At 39.6% G+C, this 19023-nt stretch overlaps 1 long non-coding RNA gene across 2 annotated transcripts in view; it reads left to right on the top strand.

The window, feature by feature from the left end:
- LOC135492130 (uncharacterized) overlaps positions 1 to 19023 on the top strand; it is a 195295-nt gene that overhangs the window by 169499 nt on the left and 6773 nt on the right. For both annotated transcript variants that reach the window (XR_010448032.1, XR_010448031.1), the window contains one exon: positions 3626 to 3723. This is a non-coding gene — a long non-coding RNA (uncharacterized LOC135492130). The remainder of the gene's footprint in view (positions 1 to 3625; positions 3724 to 19023) is intronic.

Below are 19023 nucleotides of genomic sequence, written 5' to 3'. Positions count from 1 at the left end.
AAAATTATTGTTATTGACTTTTTTTGCCAATATATACACCGGAACCATTTCCACATCGGCCGTGGCCTAATAATCCCATCAATTTTAGGGGGGTTCGGGGGGATTTTATCCCCCCGACACATACTTCAGGACAGATCAAAGAATTTCATTTGAATGTCCGCCTTAACAGCTTAAATCCTGTACAAAAATGCTGTTTATTTGTGGAATTCAATCAAAACTCGCGCAGATTCGTGAAACAAGTCTCAGTTGGCAAATTGGCCGAACTCTCAATATTCACCATCTAGATTCTGCACCCTAGCGGACAGAGAACAAACTACTTTCGGCCGTCTGCTTCAGTGGCGTCCGCACACGAATGAAGACACGATTTCGATTCTTCCTTTCAAATTTCCCAAATTTCTTGCAATATTCAGTTATTTTAACAGCAGTAAACCAATTCATCAATTGATCATTATTACCATTCAGAACATATATAGAGACTTTTTCCATAACACGACCTTTTGCAATAATTATTTTTGGCATTTTGTGGCACTGGCACTTGACTTGGGAGTCACAACCAAGTCCAAAGACAATTTAAACCAATTTATTTCGATGTCATAATGGCAGGCCTATAGGTGTCCCCCCCCCCCCCCCCCCCCATTGTAACAGCTGTAGTTGTTAGAGCTTGCCCTTAACATATGCTCGTAGGGGGGTTCGAAGGAGCTCCCCCGACATAAAGGGGGGTGCAATAAGTCTGTGACTTTACATATTACGAAGCAACTTGAAGGTCCAGTGATATATCTAAGATTACAGAAATTGATTGTTTTGACGTGAGTTCAGAAACCTATAGTCTGGGAAAAACCCACTGTAAAATTCCTGCTTGCCACACTGTTTGAAAGTTTTGGGGATTCCCCGCTTATTTACATCCAGTATGATGCCTGTCGGGTAATGTTTCCGATTTTGATAGAACAGGATCCGGAAGTGGGTCGGAGGTCAGTAAATAAATTTTGATTTCGCGGGAAAACGAGATAGACTCTGCGCATTCCCGAATTGACTACTGTGTAGTGTGGTCGACCGAATTTCTTCGTGGCAAAGAAGATAAATTTTCATGCCGTAGTATCTCAAGTCGGAGCGTGAAGGGCTCTGTTTTTAAGTATCTGATTCAAGTAGTAATTCGTCGTATATATTATCATAATATCATAAACGCATATATCTTCTAAGAACTTATAGTACTAATAAAGGGCGGCCGCCCATAGTATATTTGTCCATACATTCAGCGTCTAGTCTATAGTAAAGTAACCTCTTTTCATGTATACACATTGGCTGTCCTTTTCAGTTGAAGTTAGTTCGGAAGCCAATTAATTCTGATCTTAAACTAAAAACAATCAATTAGACTTTAGTCTACTAAAAAATAGTTTTTGAATTCAGAAAAAAGTTAATTTTATAGTTGATTGATGCATTTGATAGAGGCTAGTATTTTAGTAGCATACATTGGCAGATGAATAAGCCTTTTTTGATAGGCAGGTTAACCCTCTATGGTCTTGCTAGTTGTCGTGTTCCCGTAGTTGGTCGACAGATGTCGCCAGTCCTTGCCAGTTGTTGACAACAGAAGTCGTCCCTTGCCAGTTGTTGACAACTGATGTCGTCCCTTGCCAGTTGTTGACAACAGATGTCGTTCCTTGCCAGTTGTTGTCAACAGAATGTCATCACTTGCCCGTTGTTGTCGGCAGATGTCGTCACTTGCCAGTTGTTGTCAACAGGTGTCATCACTTGCCAGTTGTTGTCAATAGATGTCGTCACTTGTCAGTCGTTATTTAAAGATTTTCGGTTCGGGAATGCCAATTTAGAATTCTATAGATCGTACTGCTACTATTTTTAAATCTTAGCCTCAACACATTTAACTTGTTATTTATAATTCAAGTCATCAATTTTTTAATGTGTTATTTGTGTGAAGCACTATTAGTACTTGTGCATTCAGCACACTGTTAGTATTCCAAGTACTCGTCCAAAGTTTATATTGGCTACCAATGCCCTTGAAGAACTGAAGCGATTCTACAAGAGACCCGTCCAGAAGTCGTGCAAGCCAAGAGGATCTTCCTTCGTCAGACAGCATTCATCCGTGATGGTACCACTACCCCTTTTTCCATTTTCAAAAGCTGTCTGAAAACGACCCACTAATCGTGCAGATCCCCTTGGTCTCTGACGGATGTTATTTTCCATTTAAGTAGACAAGTTGTCTGGTGAGATTTGCTATTGGTTAGTTTATTGCACATAGGCACAAAAACATTACATACAGTCCGCCAAAACAACTATACCAGATTGAAAATTGACTAAGTCACGCATAATAGGTTTAAAAAATTAGTCGTCTGCCTGGCTTCTCGTGGGTTTTCTTCCCTATGCAAACAAAATGTATCATTTAGTATCACTTTGTTCATCAGAAGTAGAAATGTCAAGATTTTAGAGCAGGAATCAATGTCAACATGTTTGTTGAATATGACTTTCTTGAGCCAATTATACTTTACATTCTCAAAAAACTAGTGCGCCATCTGCATTGTGAAATGCTTTGAGACAGCAGGCCTTTATATTGATATCTGTCAGGGCCAATCGGCTACGTATATGAGTTAACGTTAGATATTGTCAAGTTATATGCACTCGATTGGCTAATGGATCACCATTTACCTCGAACACCACAGGAAGGGAACCACACGTCAAGAACGTTGTTGAATATAGTCCGCTGGAACAGACCTGCGTTCAAATTGTCTTTTTCAATGCACTCAGTCTGCATGACTACCCGTGATATATCATAACTTTCATTCCTAGTGTGATTAGCCATTGAGTCGCTCATGATTTAGATCTTTAATCCTCAGTTCACAAAAGATACCGGCGGGTATACCGGTACTGGAAAAATCAGATTAGAAGCGGTACGGTTAATCGGTTTGAATGCGTGCTAACGTGGTCAAAAGTTTTTTGAGTGACGCATCTCAATATCTAAAGTCAATTTTTGAATTGGGGTTCTAGATTTGAGAGTACCCAATTATAATACACCACTTCTCACAAAAACATCACAATATTTCTCTCGATGAGTGTCTTCATGGTAAACTGTGTGTGTCCCCAATAGCATGTACTTATAACACTTTTTGTTGTAGTTTACTGATTCGTTAAGCATTTTGGTTTCATTCACCTTAAAAGTTACAGTGACATCATTCAATAATTGAATCATGTTGTTCATTTCTTTCTTTTACACCATGTATATATATATTTCGGGTGACCGATCAAAAACGCATCGTACTTTAATACTTGACATCTCAATGACTATCACATGTAATTAAAATAGCCATTTGTGAACGAGGTTGCAGTACCGGTAATTGCACAAACGACTTTTCGATGTGGAAACCATTGTTGACCATGAGACAATGCCGCTCCTCGATCTAACAATTCGGAGAAAGAACACTGATGTCGCAAAAGTGTTTGTGTACAAAGCTCCCGCAAGTCAAGGTTTGCACGCTTTACATTCAGTTGCGTTCTTGCTGCTTGAATAAGTTTTTTTTATAGACGGAGGTTTTCATGAACAGGAAATGATGACCTAGCAAGAACTCGTTAGAGTATTTTTTAAAGGAAATAAAGTCGTTGTCTTATCCTGTCTTTTCAGATGCGATCTCATCTTGTGGCTGTTGTAGTGGCACTGTTGGTGATTGTCACATTATCACACTATACCAACGCACTGCCAGATAAAGTAGATTTAAGCGGGTAAGTCGGCAACGAAAACATGACAGGAAACATCCCTTATATTCCGTCGTTATTTCGAAACGCAAAATGATTCTGCTACCTTGTCGTTTGGGTTTTTAACATAACCAAAATACCCTTGTTTTAAATAACCTTGCAATACTGGTGACGTTTCGTGGATACTCAAGCAATTTTTCAGAGGAAATGTGACGAATAGGTTCAATGTTTGACGATACTGTTTCGTGCAAGGGTATACTTCATTTTGATAGCAACTCCTTATTCTTCTCCTTGATGATAACCAGATGCACGACAGTACGCGGCAATGATTTTGATATCTAATTTTGAAGTATCCTGGGAGAACAAATTTTGATCTGCGGGAAAAATAGATCTACTAACCTGTTTCCACAGGCACGGGGTTTGGTAACTCAACGGAGACCCTTCTCGGTAATGATAAAATGCAGCCTATCAAACAGACTCGAATGTGTGAAGGCTACGGCCAACCAAACCAAAAGGGAGCGAGGACATTTTGACCTATAGCAAGTTTGGATTGTTGGAGATTTCACGACGTTGATTGTTTGTCTTTGGAAGTGTCAACACCTCGTACATACTATATGGTATTTTTTGGGTTCACAATACATTGCATTGCGCTCCATTAGTGATAAAAAGTCACCCAAATTCTTCTGTCAACAAATGGTCAAATGCAACCTCGAAACGAGATTAATGTCATACACAACCATTTCTATCACCGTCTTGAAAATTTCCATCAAAATGATTAATTATTTTGACCTGCATGTCTAACTTTGCTTTGTCGAATTCAGCGCGCCGAAAGTATTTCCAAGTACATATATTCACAATAAGGATCACAGGTTCTTCCTCACTAAATTACGATTAAGTAATCATTGTATTTTAATTGGGAAGGGCCGACACAGCCGCCCTGTTATTCCAAGGGATGAGAGATGGTGTCCTCACTGCCTATCATCGGATATCAATGTTATCGATGATGAGATGCAATTCTTATGTTCTTGTCCCTTGCTTTCCAACATTCGTGAAAAATATTCAAGCAAAGACCAAATACTCTCACCAACTCTCTCTCACTCTTTCAAAGTCATTCATGTATCATTTGACTATTTATTAATTATTGCTCTCTTTCATCCCTTTTTTCTATTTGCACAGCACATAATGTTTATTGTTTTGTTCATATTATGTAAAATAGAATTTTCATATGGATTCAACAAACATTTTGTAATTTGTAATTTGTAATTTGTAATTGTTGACGTCACCGTCTATTGAATGGCAACGTGCCATTTGCCTTAGAGTTTTGACGGAATCCATGCGACACGCGAGATGGTTTATGCATCACAACATATTATATTTTCCGCCTCGGGTTATAGCGCTGCGCTTTTAATCATTACGAGTAACTACTAAAACTAAAAATGCAAATACTAGGGTTACAGTTTTAGGCACAGACGTAACAAATTTAGCAACTTTCAGTAGGGTCACGGTACAGTACCACCTCCTGTCACACGGACAGCTCAATTTATTTCTGATTCGGAAATACAACATCCCAATCGATGCATAGAACGCCATATTGCAAAACGATAACGGCGTCAGGCCACGACTTTTTTATTTCTTGGTTTACGGGACCGCCGACTTGCTTTTTTGGGATTTCAGAAAAAAAAATAATCCGAAAATCATTTATTTAAAAGAAAAATTTCCGCCCGACCCTTCATATTTAAATGAATAAATAAGAAATGAAATAAAATCAATTTGTTTTCTTTTTTTTAACTGCCGACGAAACAAATTTACGATAAAACTCAATAAAAAAATTTAAAAGTATTTTCGGAATCGGAAAGTTCTTCAGTGTGGCCTGCTGGCTGCAGCGAGTCATCCAACCTCGCACCCGGTGCCTTATAATATAGAGCACTGTAGTGCTGTATGTGCTGCAGAATCACACCTGTATCGAGGTTGGTGGAAAACATGGCCGCCGCTACGGTAGCGGACGTCATACATACCTATTTGGGTGATTTTTATTTTTATTTTATTTCGAACACCCGACCATACATTTTTGAAAGCTCTTCCCGTAAACAAAGAAATAAAAAACTTGTGGCCTCAGCATGCTTGGGCCGTCGGTCCACACATTAGCAAAGTGCCAGTGGTTGCGGTGTACGGTGGCTGGGAAAGGATTGGGTTGTTTTGAAAACAACATGCATTTGTTAATATGAAAATATATGGGTTGAAACAAGGCCATCATTTCATATAATGTTGGCAAATGATTTAATTCCCGCTTGGCGCCTGTGGCTGCGTTAGAGAATCATATGCATACCATACGTTTGTATATAGCGGGTGCATTTTTCATGGGATGCAAATGATGTTTTCCGCACTTATTTGTGGGATGCAAACCATGAATTTTAACCAAAGTTTGTGATTTGAAATAATCATGATGCGACTCAACATGTTTTGAAAGAATAAAAACTTTTTGTGGTATTGAAAACATGGATTAGCGTAACTTCAATGGTATTCAAATAATTTTCCTATGTTTTCCTGGTTCTGAAATAAAGGATGGTTTGATTAATAAAACTGATGGTTTGAATACATATTAACTGTTTCAAAAATGAAAGAAGTAACAAATATTCACTTTATTGTTTGAAAGATGAGATTGTTTCAAATTATTTAGGGAAATAATTAAATTGCCACATCGCGCCTCATAACCCTCGAGGTCGCTTTAGTGACTTCGCCGAGTACGGTTTAACAAAGAAAATATAGGTACGTCAAAATTCAGTTTCCGACGTTTACTGCAGCATTCCATGGCACGGTACCGGCTTGGTAATCCAAGTTCTTTTCGTCTACTTGAAAATCCTACCCAGAATCGCCAATGAGGTTCTATGTAAAACAGAACAAAAAGGTAAGCAAACAACAATTTGACTGATAGAATTTTACTTAAATTTTCAGCAAACAAATTTTTCTCCGAGCAACGGTTCGTAATAAGCGTGTACCACAGGCATGCGATCAGTGCGGAGAGACGTGAGTGTCAAAAAGGACGCTCAATCAGTACAATTGAAATATAGCACCGGCGAACACCTTTACACGAGTGTGGTGTGCGACAAGACCTACAGGCAGAAAGTGCACTCTCCGGGATGGTGTATGCGATAGTGCACGACGAGACTGTGCATTTCCGTCGACGTTTTCTCACAAAGTTGCAAAGAAACATTGCTTCTAGAATAGAGTAAATATTGGGCATCAAAGATCAACTACTGGTAGTAAGGTTACTTTTTAGATTAGAAAAAATGACTGTCAGGGCCAAATTTCGAGTGAAATGCGAGAAATAACTTTTAATCGTTGGATCATACAACCCGTACAGTTCCAATGCGTTACATTGATAAGCCAGTGTACACTAATGTAGTACCGTTAAACACCATACATATTCATGAAGTCAAGATATTTTGCACTGTATCTCAGCAATGCGAAATGAATATTATTTCTTTACTGTTGTCATTGTAGTACAAAATATAGCACTGCAAGAATGGTGTCAATTTCAGAGGGTTCGCCATATAATGATGTCTTTGAAGATCATTAAATTTTCACTTTTCAACGCAGACTCATGTTAACTGCAACGACCGATGTTGCATGCATAATAAGCAGAACCGGATTAAAACACATGAACTTACCGAATTGTAAAAAGTAATGTGCTACCTGAAAAATCATGGGAAAACGGAAGTTCGTCGAACTGGTTGCTAAACCGATACGGTTATCGACCTAGAATACCAGGCATTAGAAAAAAGAACTCAAGTCGCACGGTCCATGAACCATTGTTAATACCAGCATAATACCCGTGGCGCGGGTTGTTTTAGGGTGTTGGCTTACTGTGGGGTCGGGGCAATTTGGGTGAAATGAAATGATATGTCTGGGGGTTGTGATGTTGCCCTGATTTTGATATACGTAAAATAGGTCGATGTGTGATGTGGAGCACTCCGCGACGACCCAAGTGTTTACAAATCGAAAATGATGATTTGGGCGGATGATTTTCCTCCAAATTACTTACACTAGACGCGTTTTTGGCCAAAACGACCGGAAAAATCAAACTCAACCACTCTTCAAAGTGGTCTCGACTTATTTTGACGAACTATTTCGCGAATGGTGAAGAGGCAATGGCGTGTTACGAACTTAGTTCACCAAATGCCGCGAGCATAGTGGGTGGCAGCACCAGACGGAGAAAGTAGTTTGCCTAGGGTTTTTTCGACACCCTCCGCACGGACTCCACTCGTTCCGGAACACTCACTTACTTGTTAATCTGCAGTGGTTAGCCTGTTTTTATTGCAGTAAAGAAATGTTAATCGGGATTTTATATTATATTTTATATTTGCCCCGGGTATTCATATAGGGAGCTGTGAGCTAATTTGCGCCTAGTGCTTGGGTCGGGTGAGGCGGTTTTGTTATTATGTGACGTGTATCACGTGATGAATTCCCATAAGGTAATAGAAAAATTAAGAGCGATTAACAACGTAAGGTGTAAGAGTACGACCAAAATAAAGGGGGAAAATTGCGGAAATGAATTAATGCTTTTAACATATAGTGGCCTCAATACTTTCCCGGCTTATTTTTGTATAATCCCACACTTTTGATTTAATAGATGGCCACATATGCAAATCAGACCTGCTGAAAAGGCCCCTTATGTTAATGAGTATGCCCATATATAGAACGAACAAAAAATGCTATTTCTCCGAGATCGCTGCAAAGTTTACCCATTTAACCCGGCGAGGACCATCTCCATACTTACAGGAAAAGTTTCGAGGTCATCCGATCTGAACTGACGGAGGAGATGTGTGACAAACTATTTCAGCTCTACGTCCTTTATAGTAGTGATTTAATGTTGCATGGAATGTGTGTCCAGACAAAGGTAATTGCTATTGGGTCAAATGTGAAAACCACAGCAGCCGAGTTCCACAATTCTTTTCAGGCGACATAAATAGCTCAACGAAAGTAAGTCCACCACCCTAAATGATTGGTATTTTTTTCAAAAGTATGCAATGAAAATTTCTGGAAATCACCACTTACGTGTAGAAAGCTTTTTTGTGAAAAGGTAAGGGGCATTTCAATTGTCACGAGCCTCCGTTGTATGAAAACAAGTCTGGAAAAAATGACAAGGGCATGCCCCCTCTAATTAAGTTTGTTCCTTGCGGGAAAACTTGCAGAGTTATGATAGACTTAATTTTGTGCCAGACGACATTTAGGTCACCAGAAGTGTCACTCTAGTGATGTGTACACACACGACTTTCGGATATTCTATCTTCAAGTTCATGTAGCTCATTACGCGTATCTGAAAAACCGAGAGTAAACCAAGAGTATTTTTCAGTCTTGCATCTAACCAGTGAGTCGTCGTTCACACAGCGTTTATTAATTTTTTCTTCAATCATAAAATGAGACATATTCTATATTTTGTATTCAGTTGCTGTTATATTATCCTCTTGAAATGAATGGCCTCTCCGTGTGAAAAGGCATGTTTCCATTGATCAGATCAGATAGGGCATTAATCATTTTGGGTGCTCTTGCGACGTATGTACGTGTTCCTATAAATCGCAATCTGATTTCCGACGTCTACCAAGCTTGGTACGCGTTTGTCATAAACGGTTACAGAAATAATCTACGATATCCCCAAGGTCGGAATAAGATCAAACTTTTTTGGAAAGAGGTTCTTAATATCCCACTATTTTATTTGCTGGTTTCTTTTAGTTCATCTGACAAACGTTTAGTGGAGCTAGTTTGATAGCTATTCACGTGGCATGCGTCTGTATGTCAGTCAGTCAGACGGCCCATCTGTTCAATTTTTTGGTTTTATGCCCGACGTTTTGTAACCGTAATAGGCAGAGTCATCAAACTTGGTCGATCTCTGATGAGAAATCAAAAGTGGCGTCGACCGAATCTCTGTGAATCTCTGTATCCCTGAAACCTGCGGTCAAACCAAAAGTTTGGAATCGGTTTCCATGTGTTCAGTGATTAATTAATAAAAGTGTATGGAACAAAATTGGTCAAGTTCTTATTACCAGAGGGTGCTAAAAGCAAAACAATTGAATTGTGTTACTAAAAGAATGTCGCTTGATGACGTAAGTTATAACTGCGTCCAATCATTAAGCAAAGTTAAGCCCTTGTTCAAAATGGTGGTCATGTTTTTTTTATCATTTGTTGTGAAGGGCAACCTACTTTCAATCCGCCTAAAACTCACCTAATTGACGCCATCGGAATTAATATAACGTCTCAGGAAGAAACATTTAAAAAAAAGATAATATCATCTGTTATCTTTAGAAAAGAATCATGCATGTCAAAAAGGTGTTTTTCTGAAGCCATCAGTCTACGGTATCATTTTCGAATCGATGAAACAGCAGGCGTAATGTATTTCTATCCCCGGCTTCTATCGATAATATCGCAAAGAAATGAATGAAATCCTCTAAAATATGTGAAAAATCTGGACGAAGAGATTAAGAAGGTCATATTACTTTATTTGTTCATTTCATACTTATCGTAATGCACAGGGGATACACAATGACACAGCATAAAGATATGGCCTCAATTAATCCCAGCATTGTTTCAACCCCAAAATCAGCCTTAAAGCGTATTTCCTAACGATAAGTACAATGCCCTTCCCTTGCCTCAGTAGATATCAAGGCATCATCAAGTGATACGCAAGTTATTGAATTGAACCCCTATTGTGGACCCTATTGTTCACATGTTCAGCAGGCCTAATCTGGCTAACTGATCTGCGCCAGACTTATGAATAGGAAATGAGACGGTTCATATTCAGCGCCCGATAAAAAGTTGAAAGTAGGCTGAATCGTTGCTGTGCGAAATCCCCTTTAACTAATGAGGAAAATAATGGAATAATCCTCACTGAGTAAAATATTATATTTTTCTTATTTCTCGAAATATTGGGTTCGAGTGAAGCCTCTTGAATTAGTGTAGTTTGACAATTCTCAAATAGATGGCACAATTTGAACTAGAGCTCTAGAGAATGGCAAGTGGTAATGCCTACAGGAAATGACTAAATACAAAAAGAGTTCGCGTTGGTGATAATTTGTTCACAATTTTCATGATTCTGGTGTGCAAGTGGAGAAACAGCAAAATGTTTCACTTAAAGGGAAACTTCCCCTGAGCATTAATTTCCTTAGCCAAAGTTATACGGCATGGTTTATGGGTCTCTAGACTGATCCCCTCACAAAATTGTAACTCACACAACAGTGTGAGTCTAATGGTTACGTGTATATTGTATATACATGTAAACAAAATTAATTTCTTATCCATATGTCCAGGAATCTGAACATTTTTGCGGTTGAACCACAGGAATTCTAGTTTCGGTATTTCGTGCACTGCTACCCTCCCCTACCGCCCCTCTAAAGACTCGACGAAGGAATGCACCGAAGTACCGGCAGTGTTCCCTAATTTGAAGTCCCAGCCTAGTTTGATCTGGCAATTTTGCATGAAACTTATTTACATATAAAGGTGGCAAATTATACCTATTCCAATAATTTTTCTGAGTAATGTAAGTAAACGTTTTCCTAGTGGTGAACTGCTGCCTGCAACTATTAACTGGATACATGTCGGATGTACTTGTCTTTTGCAACCAACATGCCATTTATGAATTTTACCATTCTCTGTTCCAGTTGTATTTGAATACAACAATCTTGAATCATATCTGCCAATAGTTCATTATACATGTATGCACGACATGAGAGACACAATATCTGCCTAATGCATTTACGCCATGTGATGTAAAGGTATTCCTTATACGGCTTTGTCAGGTCTAGTAATTGGTTCCCATATAAGGACATACAAAGGTCTTAAACAATCTATTTCTTGGTATTTGGAAAATCGAAACTGAGATATTAAGATGTTCGTTCGTTTATAGAGATCACTAACACAGTTATATCCGCCTACGTCGTACTTCTTGACCGAGGAGTATCCCTAAATGAATTTCCTCGTGGAATAAACTGACTGAATTACCTTGAAATACCACCTCGGGCGGAAGATCATTACACCCAAAAACAAGAAATTTTCATTTTGAAGGGCTGAAAGAAATGTTATACTCAACCGAGAACTCACTTGCAACCTTCAACCTTTTTTTAGCCCGAATAATGACGGTGCTAAACTAATAACATCATCTGCATATGCAAAGGCGCCAAAAAACATGCTGCCAATGTGGCAGCCCACCCCAGATTTACCCAATACATCTAAGAGTTCGTCAAGATATATCCCGAACAATAGCGGTGACGTTACACCCCCTTGCTTGACGCCATTACTAACTGAAAATTCCATAGATAGAAGATCACCCCACTGTGCCTGCATGACCTGATTTAAATATAAAGTAGCCAGAAAACGTGCAATTAAAGGGCACAGGCCTTTCTTCATCAATACTCTAAATAATTTGATAAAATGAACACCGTCGAAGGCTCGACTTGCATCCAGCATCACACAGTAGACGACAGTTTTGCAGCCATTGTAATACTCTATAACCTCATTCAAAACAGTGCTGCATGTTGCCATTGAGATACCAGCTTTTAAACCAAACTGGGAGTCAGATGTAGATAAAATAGAATCGTACCTGTTATCAAGAAACTTGCCAATAATGCTGCTCAATGAAATTCATTTACCTCTATAATTCTCCGATGAACATAAATACTTCCTATCATTTTTGGCTCATCGTAGGGGAGTCTATACGATAGCTCTGTGTCCGTTGTCGTCGTCGTCGTCGTCCGTTGTATCCTGTGGCACGTTTCTTAACCGCTTGTGCTATGAACCTGAAACTTTATATACATCATGCTCAAGGTCATATGTACCCTGACACTGAATTTTGCTCCGGTCTGCTTCTTGACTTTGCCACCAGGGGGCTAAAACCGAAAAGTTAAAATGTGCAATATCTCATTTATTACTGATTTGTTTTTGACAACAATTTTATGGTGGGTACCCCCAGCAAGGACACATCACATATCCTACGGGTTTTTGATTTGACCTACTTTTCAAGGTCACAGAGGTCAAACTCTAAAATTTCACCGATAGTGGCATGTTTTGTCTTTATTCTTCCTATAGTCTTTAAATATGGTATGTAGACACCTATTACGTAGCTCTACATGTTGACAAAAAATCAGGTTGATGTGGCGTACTTTTCAAGGTCACAGAGGTCAAATGGTGTGAATTGGCCGTTTGTGTGTAAATATGGCACGTTTCTTAACCACTAAAGCTATGAACTTTAAACTTGATACACATGACCCCCTAGTTCAGATGACCTGTGACACTGATTTTCAGTCCGGTCTAATTCTTAACTTGGCCACCAGGGGGCCAAAACCAAAAATTTGAATAGTGCCATATCTCGCTTTATACTGGTTAATTTTTGGTAAACATTTTATGGTAGATACTCTTAGCATACTCTTAGCAAGGATACATCACATATGATACGGGTTTTTGATTTGACGTACTTGTCAAGGCCACAGAGGTCAAATGGCGTAAATTGGGCATTTGAGCGTAACTGTGGAACGTTTGTTAACCCCTAAGGCTATGAACTTGAGACTTTGTACAAAGGACCCCCTAGGTCAGCTGACCTCTGACCCTGAATTTCAGTCCCTGAATTTCGGTCTGATTCTCGACTTGGCCAACAGGGGGCCAAAAGTGAAAACCTAGAAAGTGTGATATCTCGCTTATTAGTGATTCGTTTTCAATAACATTTTTATGGTAGGTTCTCCTAGCAAGGATACATCACATATCATACGAGTTTTTGATCTGACCTGCTTTTCAAGGTCACAGAGGTCAAATGGCGTAAATCGGTCGTTTGATTGTAACTATGGCACGTTTCTTAACCACTAAAGCTATGAACTTGAAATTCGGTACACATGACTCCCTACGTCATGTAACCTCGGACACCGAATTGCGATCTGATCTGGTACTCAACTTGGCCACCAGGAGGCCAAAACTAAAATAGGTAAAAAGTCCAATATCTCGTTTATTAGTGACTTGTTTTTGATGATATTCTTATGGTACTTACTCCAAGCAACGATACATCACATGTCATACCGACTTTGGTTTGACCTATATACTATACATGCACAATGTTTCTTAACCTGGATGAATTCCAAAGCACCAAATATCTATACGGTGACCACAATGGCCCCTGGCCGTTTCGGTAGGTATTGGTATTACCTTGGACCTTGTGAACTTAAGTTGGACAGAAACCATGTGAGATCATCGCACCAAGTAGAAATGATAAGCGCGCCGCAGAACAAGGGCTTTTCTACGAAGACACATTATAGAGGAAGGGATGGTTCTATGGGATACCATTGGTCAATGTTGGTTTAGGAGATCTTCTGTTTTTTCCTAAAGAATAATCAATATTCGCTAACAGGCATTTTATGCTCCCAGATATGAACAGGTTTCTATGTTCCTCAGGTTCTTTGGTCATCAGTCTGGTATTCCTCAAGAGTGAAGTGTCTGCCAGTCTCTTGACCTGCAAAAACCTTTTCCAATCAATTTTTTATGCATTTACCATTCGGCAACATGTTGGTGGGGAAAAACCCTGACCCCTGACCCCTTGAATTGGTTGCCCAGGTACAACCACATGCAATTGTCTCAAGGAAGCCACCAGCGTTTACCACCTCTTGGCAGTCTTGCCAATATCATGCCAGTGAAATGAAAGTGTAATGATGGTTTAGGGCTGGGGTTAGGGTACCATCGAAGGGGTACCTCTTCCTATCCCTGGGTTAAATGTGTCACAGGACTGTACCATCATGAAGGTTTTGGGGTTCCACTCGAGCGCCCCGGGGTAAGCAGCTCGGAAGGACTTATTGAGAGGCCAAGGGGGGGGGGGGGCTGAGAAAATAGTCTCCCAAAACAAAAAATTGGCGGAAGGAACTATAGCAGGTTCCCAACCGGAGGGTTTGGGGGGTTTCCCCAACCTAAAGGCGCTGTGCTCTTACCAGGGCACTGCGCTGATAATATTATATACATATAAAGTTTTGGACCACCATTAATAAAGTGATCAGATCTAAATCTGATATACTGTCTTTTTGGCTCACCGTAGGGGAGTCTATACCTCACCGCAGTGTCCGTCGTCCGTCGTCCGTCGTCGTCGTCGTCGTCGTCGTCGTCGTCGTCCGTCGTATCCTAGTTCAAAAACAGTGGCACGTTTTTTAACCGCTTGGCCTATGAACTTAAAACTTTGTACACATGACCCCCTAGGTCAGATGACCCGTGACACTAAATTTCTGTCCGATCTGATTCTCTACTCGGCCACCAGGGGGCCAAATGTGGATATCTAAAAAGTGTGATATCTCGCTTATTAGTGACTTGTTTTCGATAAAACTTTTGTGGTAGGTACTCATAGCAAGGATACATCATATATCTTACGGGTTTTTAATTTGATCTACTTTTCAAGGTCGCAGAGGTCAAATGGCGTGAATTGGCCGTTTGAGTGTAACTATGGCACGTTTCTCAACCACTAAAGCTATGAGCTTGAAACTTGGTACATATAACCCCCTATATCAGATAACCTCTGGTGCTGAATTTCAGCCTGATCTGATTCTTGACTTTGCCACCAGGGGGCCAAAACAGAAAAAGTAAGAAGTGCAATAGTTTGATTATTAGCAAATTGTTTTTGATGAAATTTTTATGGCAGGGACCCCTAGCAAGGTTACCTCAGATGTTGCACGATTTTTTGGATTTGACCTACTTTTTAAGGTCGTAGAGGTCAAATGGCGTAAATTTGCCGTTTGAGTGTAACTATGGCACGTTTCTCAACCGCAACAGAAATGAACTTGAAACTTTGAACAAATGACCCCCTAGGTCAGTTGACCTTTTACACTGAATTTTGGTTCGGTCTGATTATTGACTTGGCCACCAGGGGGCCCAAACTCAAAACTCAAAAAGTGTGATTTCTCGCTTATTACTGATTTGTTTTTGATAAAAGTTTCATGGTAGGTACTCCTAGCAAGGATACATCACATATCTTACGGGTTTTTGATTTGACCCACCTTTCAAGTTCACAGAGGTCAAAGTTGAAAACTTTACCGTTCTTGGTACGTTTTGTCGTTGTTCAATGTAAAGAGTTTTAATTTTGTGTAATGATGCATCTAAGAAGCCACTATTTGTATGCCAAGTTTCAGCCAGATCGGAATTCAAATATGGCCGAAATTGCATGTTTTGTGGGTTTTTCCTCGTATTGTGGCAATCCAAAGGTCGTGAGTTCAAACCCCGGTCAAGGACAGCCAAAAATATTTTTATTTTTCATCTTTTCCTTTTTTCTTTTCTGAGTTCTATCTTACATTTTCTTCATTTTTTGATTTATTTGGTGCCATAAATTTAATTAGGCGGCCATCTTGGAAATCGTTTTTTGCCGATTGCTGTAGTGTAACGAGTGATGAAATTGTTATGGTCAGGTGGATGTGTCTACATCACATATCACCCTGGTTTGTTATTTGACCTACCTGTCAGGGTCACTGAGGTCAAAGTTAAAAATATATTCACCATTGTCATACTGTAGCACTTTCTGTAACTGTCTACTAAAAATACATACGGTGAGCACAATGGCCCCTGGCCGTTTCATTTTTTACTCTTTTTTAGTTGTTTCACCCCCAGAATAACCTAATGCACATCAACTTGATGATCATTACCGCACTGACCAACACAGCAATTTAGTAAAATGTTATCATTTAGACTCTTTTTCGGTTCATGCATTTCATTGACTTCATACGGAACTGAATTATATAACTTCCTGAATTTATTTCCAAAAATTTGACATATCCCCTCATTCCCTCAGCACCATCCATTGTATTTGGTATCACTCGACCTGTACCTTTTATTTTCTTTATATCTTTCCAAAATTCTTTACTACTCTTTCCCTTGCATGAGTTCTGCAGCTACCTTTCCTGATTCTTTTTTAACCATTTTACCGCTGAATGATATTGTGCTCTAGTGAGGCGAAGTATGTCTGCAACGTAACCATTTCTTGGTCTCTCATTTTCCTTCCATAACTCATACCAAAACTGTGACCGTCCCAACCTGCTCTGCCACGAAAATTACTCTTATTAATAAAAGGTATGGCTTCATCACCTGACCTAACGCACGCCGATACTATATCATCATGAAATTTGTCTACATCTCTTGCGTGGTTCGTACACGAGTAGTTATTACACCTAAGCACGTGAAAGGGAACATCTAATTCGCCTAATTTGGCAGATAATACTTCCTGATACTTCACAGTGTCATCTTGAGTGGCACTCTCCGATAACTGGGTTTTTAAAGCCTTTCTATCATTATGACACGCTTTTACACAGTTCCATTCATGTTCCTTTCGGTACATTTTTCAGAGCAGATTAAATCCGTTTAACAAAAAAATAAAGAAATCGGTTAAGCCAGTTAACTAAATTGATCTAATTTTAGAGACTTATCGGGTACGAAATGGTCGTTAACAATGGTACTCTCCATTTAGGCCTGACTGGCTTCATTTGCGAAACGGGTCAAAACAAACCGTCTTACCGGTTATGGGTACAGATAGCTAAATGTAGTACCGTGTGGTGCGAAAGCTCGCTATTATGCACGGTTAAACGAATTTCCGATTTGTTATCATCTTCCTGGTAGAACAAAATATTATTGTTACAATTTTCGGTAATTTACTGTGATTTAATCCGGTTCTGCTTATTATGCATGCATCATCGGTCGATGTACATCAGTATGCCCATGTGGATGTAACTTAGGGAAACAGAGCTATTACTCACGTTGAAAGGTGAACATTTGATGATCTTCAAAGACATCATTTTATGGCGAAGCCTCTAAAATTGACGCCTTTTCTTGCAGGGCTATCATGTACTGCAATGCTAATGCAGCCGTTGATGTAAACTCTGTATCCCCTGTTCAGGGGATCGACCCTTTATCACCATCAGAAGACTATGTTAGTCCCGGATTCGACAATTTATATCCCCATGGGTGTCCCGATCGTTTACCCTGAAACCACCTCAGCTCCGAATCTGTGGTACAGGGTTTGACTCTAGATCACTCGAGCAATTATGATAAACGCCTGTAAATTACCAAGTCCGGACTTGCTCATTCCTATTTCCCGCTTTAGGAACCGTTGAAGAAATGGTGGCGTCACCTATTATTCCTAGAAGAACTCCGACATCCCTCGATGTATCGAGGATGCAGCAGACCCAGAAGATGTGCTGTGCAGATGATAAACGGAGTTGGTCAATATTTCCGGGGCGCCGTTTCTTATTTCTGCCAAAACATCGAAAAAAAATTACTGCGATTGCCAGAAAATCGCGGTCAATTTAGATATTCTGATCATCCCAATGTGTCTACAGTTCGCCAGAAAAGAGTCGGTATCGATTATTCGATGTCTTAACAATGGGGGGGGGGGGGCTAGTTCACATCATTGGCCGCTGCTTAACAGTAAAGACAGACAAAGTAGCAAGTAATGCATGCCGCATTACTGATCGAGATACAGCGCTAAATGCATTGACTTCATGGATACGGTGTTTAGCAATGTAATGCAGTGAAAACTCGAAATGTGGCCCTGACAGTCATATTTTCCAATCTAAAATGTATCCTTACTGCCTGTAGTTGATCTGTAATACCGTCGCTGGAAATGAACGGTCTCGTCGAGCACTATCTCATACACCATCCCAGAGATGAAAGAAGAACTATCGGATACAACAGGATAGATGCTTAGAGTGCCTTGTGCTGATTGAGCGGCTGATTTGACGCACACGTCTCTCCGCACTGAACGCACACCAGTGGTTCTCGCTTCTTAAGAACCGTTGCTTGGAGAACAACTTGTTTGCTGAAATTTAAGTAAAATTCTATCAGCCAACTCCGCCACTGCAAGGTACGGGTTTGTTTACAAATAGAGGTATAAAAATGCCGTACTAATAGTTCACTGGTGTATACAAAACTCTCTTATTTGAAGGAAGGCAATGATCTAACTTTACTTGAACAAAATAAACATATATTCAACACATACATCACAACTACACTTTTGATAAATCGGTTATAGACTATATGTAAAAAAGAAAATAGTCACAAATGGTTGAGAATATTTGGTACTTTTTGTGATTATTTTCCTCTTTGAAAACTGATAAACTAAAAGTGTCGTTGGAAATATGATTAGATACATGACAATGTTCATCACTCAAATAAGGTTAGGTTACGGTACTGAATTCCTCCTAATAAGTGAGTTCTGTATACATCAGTTACCTTTTAGTACAGCATTTGTATGCCTCTTTTTGTAAACAAATCCTTTCCTTGCCGTCCTTGCAGTGGCGGATTGTTGTTTGCTTACCTCTTTGTTCTGTTTTATAT

Source organism: Lineus longissimus, chromosome 8 (assembly GCF_910592395.1).
Source record: "Lineus longissimus chromosome 8, tnLinLong1.2, whole genome shotgun sequence".
NCBI classification, from domain to species: Eukaryota; Metazoa; Nemertea; class Pilidiophora; order Heteronemertea; family Lineidae; genus Lineus; species Lineus longissimus.
This window is presented reverse-complemented; position numbering and strand designations above follow the sequence as displayed.